Genomic DNA, 10,475 nt, shown 5'->3' with positions numbered 1-10,475 from the left:
CCGCCGTCTGATACTGTGTCGCCACCGTCAACGCAGAGTTCTTGGCTGAGTAGTCAGGAGCCTTAAGTTCTTGCTATTCATTCGCTGATTAGAATTTAAATGACAAGTCTTAAAATACTCAACATTAATTTTATTTTGCTGATTCTTATTATGTCTTATTAATTAAAACAAAATTTGAATTGACCGAATGTCTCAAATAAAATTAGAAAAATTTCATAAGATATTATTTTGACTTCTCTTTGATTGAGCGTCGAGTGGCTTGACGCTCAGTGCGATTGACTCGCGATCTGTAGATTCGAGTTTCATCCTACCTGCGCTCATATACACGATTTTTTGCGTTAAGAGTCGAAAAATGGCTCCATCTGGTGATTAAGAGATCTTTGATCATCAGCACCGTTCGGATCCGGCGTTAACCTGTGGATCCCATATATCCACTGATAATCTCGTATATCCTCTGAATTAAAGGACAGCAGAAAGAACAATACAGATCTTTCTTTAAGAAACGCTAAGACGCTAATCGTGCAGTTTCATGCAGTTTGTAATACGGAACGTCGAGTCGACTTATAGTCTATATTCCATGGTCAGCGCGTTTCTTAAAGACAGGCTTATTTCGTTCTTTTTGCTGTCCTTTAATTCGGAGGATTTACCATATTTTATCGAATATAAGTTTTCCTCATTCATTGTGTTATTTTTTTTTTATTTAAGCTCTTATTTTTAATTTGTTTATCTTCTTATAAAAAATAAATATAAATAGCTATATTGTTTTTCGTTTGCAGAAAGGAAAGGCATGAGTAAATTAAAAGCTCTCACCTGAATTATTTAATATTATTTTATTTATGCTCTCTTAAACTTGACTTGTATATTCTCATTATTCTTATCTCGTCTAATATTTAACTTGTTCAAGTATTAAAAATAGCCTTCAGTATTCTTATCTTGTGCAATATTTAACTTGTTTAAATAGCCATATCAAAAATAATCTTCAGTATTCCACAAGAGAATATGGAAAATGCGGATATAGAGTATTCTCATAATCGTAAAAGTTAATATCCACGCCAACATATGCGTTAAGCTAATTGTAGCCAGTTTTCCTACGATAGATTGCCATGATTACCAATTGAGAGCGTAGTACAGCGCAATCGTTCTTTTCCGATTATCTTCCTTACTTTCAGAAACCGACGCAATCGTGAGAATAATATCCGAGAATACTCACGCAAGCTGAGGGCGAACCTTTTCAAGGATATAAACGTTCCAGAGATATGCAATACTTGGGAAAGTTTTGCGAGTGTATCAATTTCAAATAAATTATAAAAGTCATTTTAATAAATAAAAAGTGCAACGAATAATGTCTCGCAATCTCAAAAATAATTTGTTTCGTGATCACGATTGAAATCACAATAACGATGCTTTTTTATTATTATTAAAAAGTACTTCCAGAATTACGCACGCATGACATATTTTTTCGATACATCTTGTATAGAATGGTAAAATAATTTCCATAAAAAAGTAATCTAACTAAATGACATAAAGTAGTTCTATTTCATGTAGGTAATAAATTTAGATTAGATAAAGTTTTATATTAGCAAACATTAATATCTTTTCATTTTAACATTTAAATTGAAATGTAATGGAAATGTAGTCGGCTATCTGGCGCCGCCAATACTTTTTTCGAATCGCTTTAAACGTTATACCTTTAGATAAATGAGAAAACGCAAGTCGGTTCTTGATGATGATTGAGAAAGAATCTTCTTCGCAAATAGCAGTGCGAGATAACCGCATATTCCGATGAAAAAAATATAATAATAATAGTTTTGCATTTAAATGTATAATTGTCAATTTGAGAAAATGATAAATTATATGTATTTTTTTCCGTCAACAAATTTAAGACGGTTTTATTCCTAGTTTTTACTTAAAAGGTTTAAATTCATATGGTATTTAAATGATTATAAAATAGTATGCAAATTTTAGGAAGAAGTAACCACAAAATTGGCTAATAAAATTAATTTAATTTGATTATAAAATTGAATGTGTTAAGAAAAGTCTATCTATACACAAATTTCTCAAATAAGTTTTGTTGAGCAATAAAATGACTGATATTATTTTATTATCTTGTATATTTAATATTTATATGTATTATATATTGTAGGCAGGGAGGAGATAATTTTATATACCTTTTGTAAGATGAAATAATCTATAACTCTCTGAAACGCTCGCGAATGTTGTAATTCGCTTGACTGCACTCAAACTGCAACTGGTTTACGAGCTAAGCGCGCGTATCGATGTTAATTCAGTCGCGTGATGACAAATAACATGTCGACAAGATGCATCCATCAGTGCGTTATGTTCCTATTGTGTACCGTTGTATCGGTATATCAATGCAATGAGATTTTATAATGCTCGGCGACTGAGACGCCCGGTTATTTCGCCGATTATTTCGCCGTTTATCTGTCTGGCATTACTACATACAGATCGTATTACGATACTGTAAACTCGCATTACACCCGCATGTTCCTCGTTGCTGTCTGCTGACGCTCCATTGTGCGATCGTATTCTCTTTTCAGCGTTCCGATGCGTATATGCATTATATTGTGCATGTCACTGCAACCATATCAGTGCGTATGCTCTCGCTATGCATCGTTTGCCATTTGCACCGCATTGTCGACGTTGACAAGACGTAATACCGAAATTTGTCTCTGAGTATACATTACAGCCACGTGCACATCGTGTGATTCTTTTGCTCGCGAATCGGACTCTTATAATTTTACATATAGGGTAAAAGCAGGGATTATGGAAGCCTTTTTTAAATTAACGTTGCTCCGGTATAAATGCATATGAAGCAATTTACACAGAACTCTTGAGGAATATATTAGCTACAACAGCTAATAAATGAAAGTCTCCAAAATTTAAGCCCAACGTCAATATTAACAAAAAAGTCAAAAGTGAGAAAATGAGGGGTCTAAAAAATGGGATGTAATATGGAATACCGATGAAATTGTGACCATAGTAATAAATAACACAATAAATAAAGTCCAAATTTATTTATTTATATAAACTGATAAAAAAAAATAGAAAACTGTTTACTTTTTATTGTACAATAATACAGAAAATATAATAGCATCATTACGAACGTTATTACGCATGGACAAATAAAAAATCGCAAATAAGCTGATATAGAATACATGCTGTAATCTAACTTAACCTAATTTGATCACGAATAAGTTGCTAACATGCATGGAATCTATTCCATATTCTCAAGCCTCGATGTATTCTACATTACCTGCATGTCGTCATATGACAAATAAAGTCTTTCCGTAGCAATAAACAAGTTTTAAATAGCAATTAATCTGCATAATATTGTTCATGCAACATTATTAAAAGCGTCTGTGCAATATAAGCATTAAAAAAACTTACCTTCAGTTTGTGAGAACACTTTTTAGAAAAAGCTGCCGAATCTTCCGATGTAACGAAAATGAATAAATGTTAATTGTAGCAAAACGGTTGGTCGGATTGAGTTCATTGCTTGTTATGACATGTTTGGTAACAGTTGCAATAACTTTCAGCGATTGCCACCAGATTGCAATGCTTTGTTTAAAAAATAAGCCACTATTCCATATTAGTATGCCATAATCCCTGATCTTACCGTAATATAATACCGTACTTTTCAAAGTTAGAAAAAGAATTAGACATTCTAATCTAAAAAAAAAACAATCGGACTATAATTTTTTTAATTATTAAAAGCGAATTAAAAAAATTAAATTACTCGATATCTCTGATGTTAGATTATTCTAATATTTTTATTTGTTTGCGTCACTTTCATCGTCGACTCTGATAAAACGATATCGAAATTCCTTTAGAGAATTAATATTGATATACGATACGCACGTGACGAATGCTCGTGTATCAATAATTCTCTTCGTTCGCGAACCGAATTTTTTCACAATTTAACGTAACTAGATATTTTGAGCAATTAAAACGATAAAAAAGGAAATTTGATATTTATTATTTTAAAAATAGACTAAAACTAGTCAGCATATTCTTTTTAATTATTAAAAATAAACTAGAAAAGGTAAATTATAATCAACATCTAATGTTTTTCATACTCTATTTTCTACAGAAATTGAAATAATAGTGAAGTAATAATAATACAAAATTTAGCGTAATTAATTCTGAACGTCCAACATGGTATAATTAATATATTTAATGTTTAAAGCTGTTTTATTGTATTATTCGGTTCCTTGCACAATACGACATCGTTGATGTTGAAACCAAACATTACGTGTTTGAAATGCACAAATTATTTTACAAGTCTTTGTGCAATTGTGAATAATGAAAATCAATTTAAATTTCTTTTGAATAAATCTTCTGGAAAATTGCATTTTGTATAATTCTATATCTATAAAAATATAATACCGTACTTGTTATTCTTTATAGATTTACTACTTTTTAGAGCAACATTTTTTTATCACTTTATACATAGTTAGATATTTTTGACAGAAAAATAACTTAGTTTTATTCGCGACAAAAGTATATGAAAATTAAGTCTACTTTCCTCTTTTCCTATAAATTTTCAACGGGTAAGCATCGAAGCAGAAATTCGTAACATCCGAAATCCCAAGAAGTACAACATCGCACGAGGAAGTTTCGGTTTGATAAGCTCACTGCACATCTGACGAACAGCTGTGTAGTCGTCATAACTTCGTCACGGACCATGATCACGTATAATTCACCCTTGCCTTTTGTAACGTATTATCACTGACGCGTATCTATATGTAAGCGTGTGACGAAGTATTTTATGATAGATATTAATCAATATTGCATGTAAGTGAAATTTGGTGCAGTATCGGAGATTATTTTAGTCATAATTATAACAATTGGAGTGAATATTACCGCCGTTTTTATCAAAATTGAAATTTTCTAGAGTTTAGCACGTCTAATACGCTGGAATGTTATATTTATGCACACAATTATCATTTACTGCTAATGATCTGCCTTTAACGAAATACGCTTCATGTATATTCTGTTTTAAGTACGTTCCTCATAGATGTATAAAGATCTAATAAATAAAATATTCAAAAATAGAAATTAAGTCCAGGAACTTTTTAAATGCGTTTTACACATCAATTCTATTTATCAAAAGAGTTCTGTTTAAATAGAATCGCCGGCATGATCTATTCGCGCTCGTCTCGGTAGTATTATATTATTTTAAAGCCTACGACAGCGTGAAATGTGTTGCAGCTGGTTGATAAATTAACTCACAAAGCCGTACGCGAGCTGTCGACGTGTAATATACGATCATTATCATATTTCTATTGATGTTTCCCCCGCGAAGTGTATATTCTTGTCATTATGCAGGGTCAAGGTCGTCTTAATGACGTGCTCGTAATTAGTTGCAGATTCAGAATATACGATATCAATACTCTAAAAAATTATCTCTACTGTTTATATCAACATCATCGCGTGAATTGAAAACTCATGATGACAAATCCACACACACATGGTCATGTTGGTGTTAATATTTATTAACATTATTACAGTGAGAATTATATAAACATTGCATGGTGATAAATCCACACCGATATTTTTTAGAGTGTATATATGTTACGATAATTCTTTAATAATGAGTACGAAAAATTTAATCGAAATTAAAACAATTTCTATTATTATCGCGTAAACGAATCTGTGCCGCTGTGTAATTTGCTAATTGAAATCGATAGTGTGTACCTACGCGAAAAGCGCATATTCGACATCAGACATTATTGTTTATATAATTTATTCATCTATTATAATTTGCATCGCGCCATATTATGTTTATATATCGTATATGTACTGACACGTGCTACATCACTTCGTTTATTGGTATAGGCTTTTGCTTTTATTACAGAAAATGTAAAATCTATCTTTCAGGCTTATCAATATGACAATCAATTATATTTGCACCGAATTTTATACTAAAGAATATTTTTAATTTCGTTTTATAAAATTTCTGCACGATTTGTTATATTTTTTTATTTCATGGAGCATCCAATAGAAATTGATAGCGCGCTTAGTTTGCTAGCAAGGGGGAATTTATTAATTTTTTAATAAAACGTATATATATATATTTATACGTATAAGTTTCATAATACAAATTTTTTACAATTTTCTATTTCAAAGCTTTCTTGTAAAAAGCTTTTATTAAAATGAAAGTGTTATATATATCTAATAAAAAATACGTATAATTTTATAAAAGTTATAAACTCTTACTTGTTTCCACTGGAAAATTTTAATCGATTTTAAATTAATTTTTTGAAAAAGAATTTAATTAATATTCATAACTGTTACATTTGATATATAATTTAATATATAATTAATATATAATTAAATTTTAAATAAAATATTCAAATAAAATAAAAATAATTTAAAATCGACAGAAAATACATTTATTTATTCGCTTTTATAATGTTCAATTTTTAGTGAATTTAATTACTTACAAATGTCCCAGACTCATTCTGATTGATTCAGTTTTTACAAAATTGCCATTCGTTTTCTCAAAAAAATGGAGAATACTTATGTCAAAGAGCGATAGTCTCTTCATTTTTGAGGCTGCTAAAATCGCGCGGTGCATCTGATTATGCGCCGGCTGCAAACAACTCGCTCGTTCTACGCACGCAACGTGTCGCGTGCTCGTGCCTGTACACGCGAGCGTGCGTACACATATGGATTGCCGCTGCGCGCCGTAGGCGGAGGAATGAACTTTCTCGCGCATAACTTATGTAAATTAGCCGACTATTGTGTACGATTGCTTAATGCATTTACGAATATCAATACTTTGTAAAGGCCTTGTTCAGAACGATATCTCCTAATAGGCGTCTCTTCACGCTCCACAATTTTCTTTACGAGGCGCCAAACCGCAAGAATATATCTCGTATTATGTACGTCACGCTACTTGAGGCTAATCTACAATATGATCTCTGCTTCCTGTTCCTTGCTTTTTACATCTCGCATTTTTCTCTCTTCGCTATTATTTTATCAACAGTCATGTAAGTCGTGTTTCTCGTTGCGTGCTTTTTGTCTGTTTCATCAATTTTTATCTCGGACGATAGAAAATGAAGAAGATAAGAAACAAAAGGGCAAGAAATAAAAAGTGCTAAAAAAAACAAGAAACAGAAAGCAATTAAAGAGCCATATAATAGATTACACGCGTATATCTATAATGCGTGCTTATTAAATTAGCGTAAGAAATGTGCAGATATTTTTTATCGTATTTCAAAGAAGATTAAAACATTAATCGTAATATCTCTTCCGAGAAAATATATTACTTCATAAACTTTAAACTTTATAATTCATATCAGATATCAGAATTGAATTCTATTGTATTTATAATTTTATGTGCTATATGATTCTTTATATATCGAACATTTTAATGTGTATTTTATTTGCGTGTGTATTCTGATGTTTACATAATACAAAATAAAATTATAAATAAAATTCTAGTCTGACGTGAATAGATACTATCTAAATTGTTTTATTATATAACGTATTTTGATATTTATGTGTGTGTATGTATTTCGTACCAGAGATGGGCATGTATTTGTAATACTTTTATTTGAAAAACAGTATTGATAAGACAATTATATTTTGTATTTTGTGTTTGTTCAGAGCGCATGAAAATATTTTGTATTTTATATTTCATGGGAACACATAAAAGTATTTTGTATTTTGTATCTCAAATACTAACATTGATAATCAACCTTATTATTTAAATTACAAGATACAAAATGCTTTCAATCTTTCGATTTTAAATACAAAATACGTAATACTTTTATGTGATGCGCTAAAATAAAAAATACAAAATATGCTTGTATTGCAAATAGTGTGTTTTAAATAAAAGTATTTCAAATGCATGCCCAACTCTGTTTCATACACACATAAATATTATACATGTATAATATACTACATATATTTTATATAGGCGTTATATCCTAACGCTTTAAATATTTTCTACGTTACACGCGATGCATGAAATTATAAATAGAATTCTTTCCTGAATTCTAATACGAGTTAGTTTAAATTTATGTCTGAAGCTGATACAGAAATTGAGAGAGAACCATCTATTTTTAAGAAACACAAGGTACCTTTATTGTACGAAACATTCATAAATTTCGTATTAGAAAAGTATAATCGGATTATAATCGCGAAAGTTTCATAGTCCTAACTTTGTAGTTTCCGTTTAAATATCCACATGAGAATTGAGAAGTGCGTGGGTTGTTGTGGCGCCTCGAGATACTCGAAGTCGAGGCTCAGGCGAAGCAAACTACGAAGTAGTCGAGGCCGTTAGGTTGAAATTGTTGCGTGGGCTGTGCAACAATCGAGCTCGACGAAGAGGACTCGAGTATATCGCAGGTTTCATGAAGTCAGTGCGTCTTGTGCGTATTTTCGACACGCGTTCGGACGCACTTTCTTCACGAAGGCCGAAGTTGCTCGAAGGTTCCGTGGTGTAGCGGTTATCACGTCTGCTTTACACGCAGAAGGTCGCCAGTTCGATCCCGGCCGGAACCATTTTTTTTTTCTCGCCGTATCCATGGACACGAAAACAATTGTAGAATGTAATCGTGCTTGATAATTACAAGATTAAATGAGAAATAAGATACCGATTATTTCTTATTTACAAGCAATTGAGGAATAAAAGAACTAGATAACTATATTGTACATTCTTTATTTAATTTTTTTACTTAGAATTTATTCTAAGTTAAATTAAAGTTAATTATAAATCTACATTTTTTATTTAACTTTTTGAGATAGAATTTATTTTAACTTGAAGGCTTATCTATAATATGCTTTTTGTTTTCTTGTTTTTTACTTTCTCTCTCTTGTATTTTTGCCTTTTATTATGTTTTCGTTTCTTGTTTTTTCGCTTGAGATGGAAGTTGGCGAACTTCGAAAGAGACACTAAACACACGATAAGAATACAATGGTCAATAAAACGGCTGTGGAAAGGGAAAAAGTAAGAAGTAAAGACAAAAAACAAATTAAGAACACATTGTAGATTAGCTCGAGACAATTGAAAAAGCAATAGGAACACAGAATAACAGCTTTCAACTATCGTAAATTATACGTTCTGATATACATAGTTTTTCTGATAGAAATCTATATTCCCTGTTTTTATTGTCTGTGCTTTTCAATTGTGTCTCAAGCTAGATAACACTCTAATTAAAAGCTAAATTAAAAAATGGCACTAGGTAGATCGAGAAGCTACGATGAACAACGATTCTCGACGTCTTCAAGAAAGAATTAACTTTAGATTGCGCCAGGATTTCGTCGTTAAAAAATAATGTGCGGGATACTCTATACAGATAAAGCACCTTAACCGAGTCATAAAGTTCCCGTTTTATGTGCGATCTCTGATCGTAACTCTATTCTTTTTGCAGATGTCAACGTGACGGGCCGATTGAGAAGAGTTGCGATGCCGTAGTCGTCGCTATGAGCGAGAGCCGGTGCTACACGGATTCGCCCGTGCTCGCCGAACATCAGCCCTTCAACCGTAATGGGAAGGCGCTCAGGTACACGATTACCATAAGTGCATACCACGTCAGCGTGCAAGCTACGCCGACCTGCGAGCTTAATCGCCTGCGACAGGGCGGGCGTTGATCGTGCTTTGATTTATAGCTCATAATTGAAGAGTATAATTCGAAAACGACCAGCGGTCGTTCCTATCAACTATACGTTTCAATGCTGCACGATAGTTTAGTCCTCGAGATCGCTGGAAGAGAAGTTGTTGAGAGAATCAAAAATCGCCGGCAAATGTTGCCGAATGTATTATATCTATCAAGTTCTTTATTCAAACAAAATTATTCGAGTCATACAATGTTATATTATTATTATTAAGAGTTATATATCTATATTCGTATACTTTTACTGAGAGAAAAAATGGTTCAATTACTATAATTTATAGACATTTTTTGGGACATTTATAATTGTTTTAATGCAAATATAGTCAATTGTACTATTAATATAATAATCATATACTCTGCTTGAAAATATTTGTTTTACATATTTTATAGTTATTATTATCACATAAATAGTAAGCGAATTTAAGAAAATAGTTGCGTTCACTATAATTATTGCGATTGCATTTACTAAATAAAAATATTTATTTTACTTATATCCATTTATATCTTGATATTTTATAATATTTAAAATTATTATAATTTATAGTACAATCTTTTTATGTTTGAAAGAATTATGTACATATGTATATGGTTATTATTACCAATATTATAGCAGTATAATAACCATATAAAAATGGAACTTCTGAACATATTATTTTATCATGCAATTATAGTCATAAATATCAAAATATTTTTCTCTCATGTCAGTGTATCTTTTATGAAATAACTCTCCGTTTTAAAGAGGTTGTAAGGCTGAGGCGGGCAGTGAGAGGGAAATGCTTTAATACAAAAGAAATATGGAGTGTAGCCAACATTTGAATATTAAAATTT

The 10,475-nt window shown here is 31.4% G+C and overlaps 1 non-coding gene across 1 annotated transcript; it reads left to right on the top strand.

Moving 5' to 3' along the window:
- Window positions 1–8,462: 8,462 nt before the first annotated feature.
- TRNAV-UAC (transfer RNA valine (anticodon UAC)) lies at window positions 8,463–8,535 on the top strand. The gene has a single exon. It is a non-coding gene; the product is annotated as a tRNA-Val (tRNA).
- The last annotated feature ends 1,940 nt before the right edge of the window (window positions 8,536–10,475 follow it).

Source organism: Trachymyrmex cornetzi, unplaced genomic scaffold, assembly GCF_001594075.2.
Source record: "Trachymyrmex cornetzi isolate Tcor2-1 unplaced genomic scaffold, Tcor1.1 scaffold279, whole genome shotgun sequence".
Taxonomy (NCBI): Eukaryota; Metazoa; Arthropoda; class Insecta; order Hymenoptera; family Formicidae; genus Trachymyrmex; species Trachymyrmex cornetzi.
The sequence above is the reverse complement of the archived record's forward strand: the minus strand, read 5'-3'. Positions and strand labels throughout refer to the sequence as shown.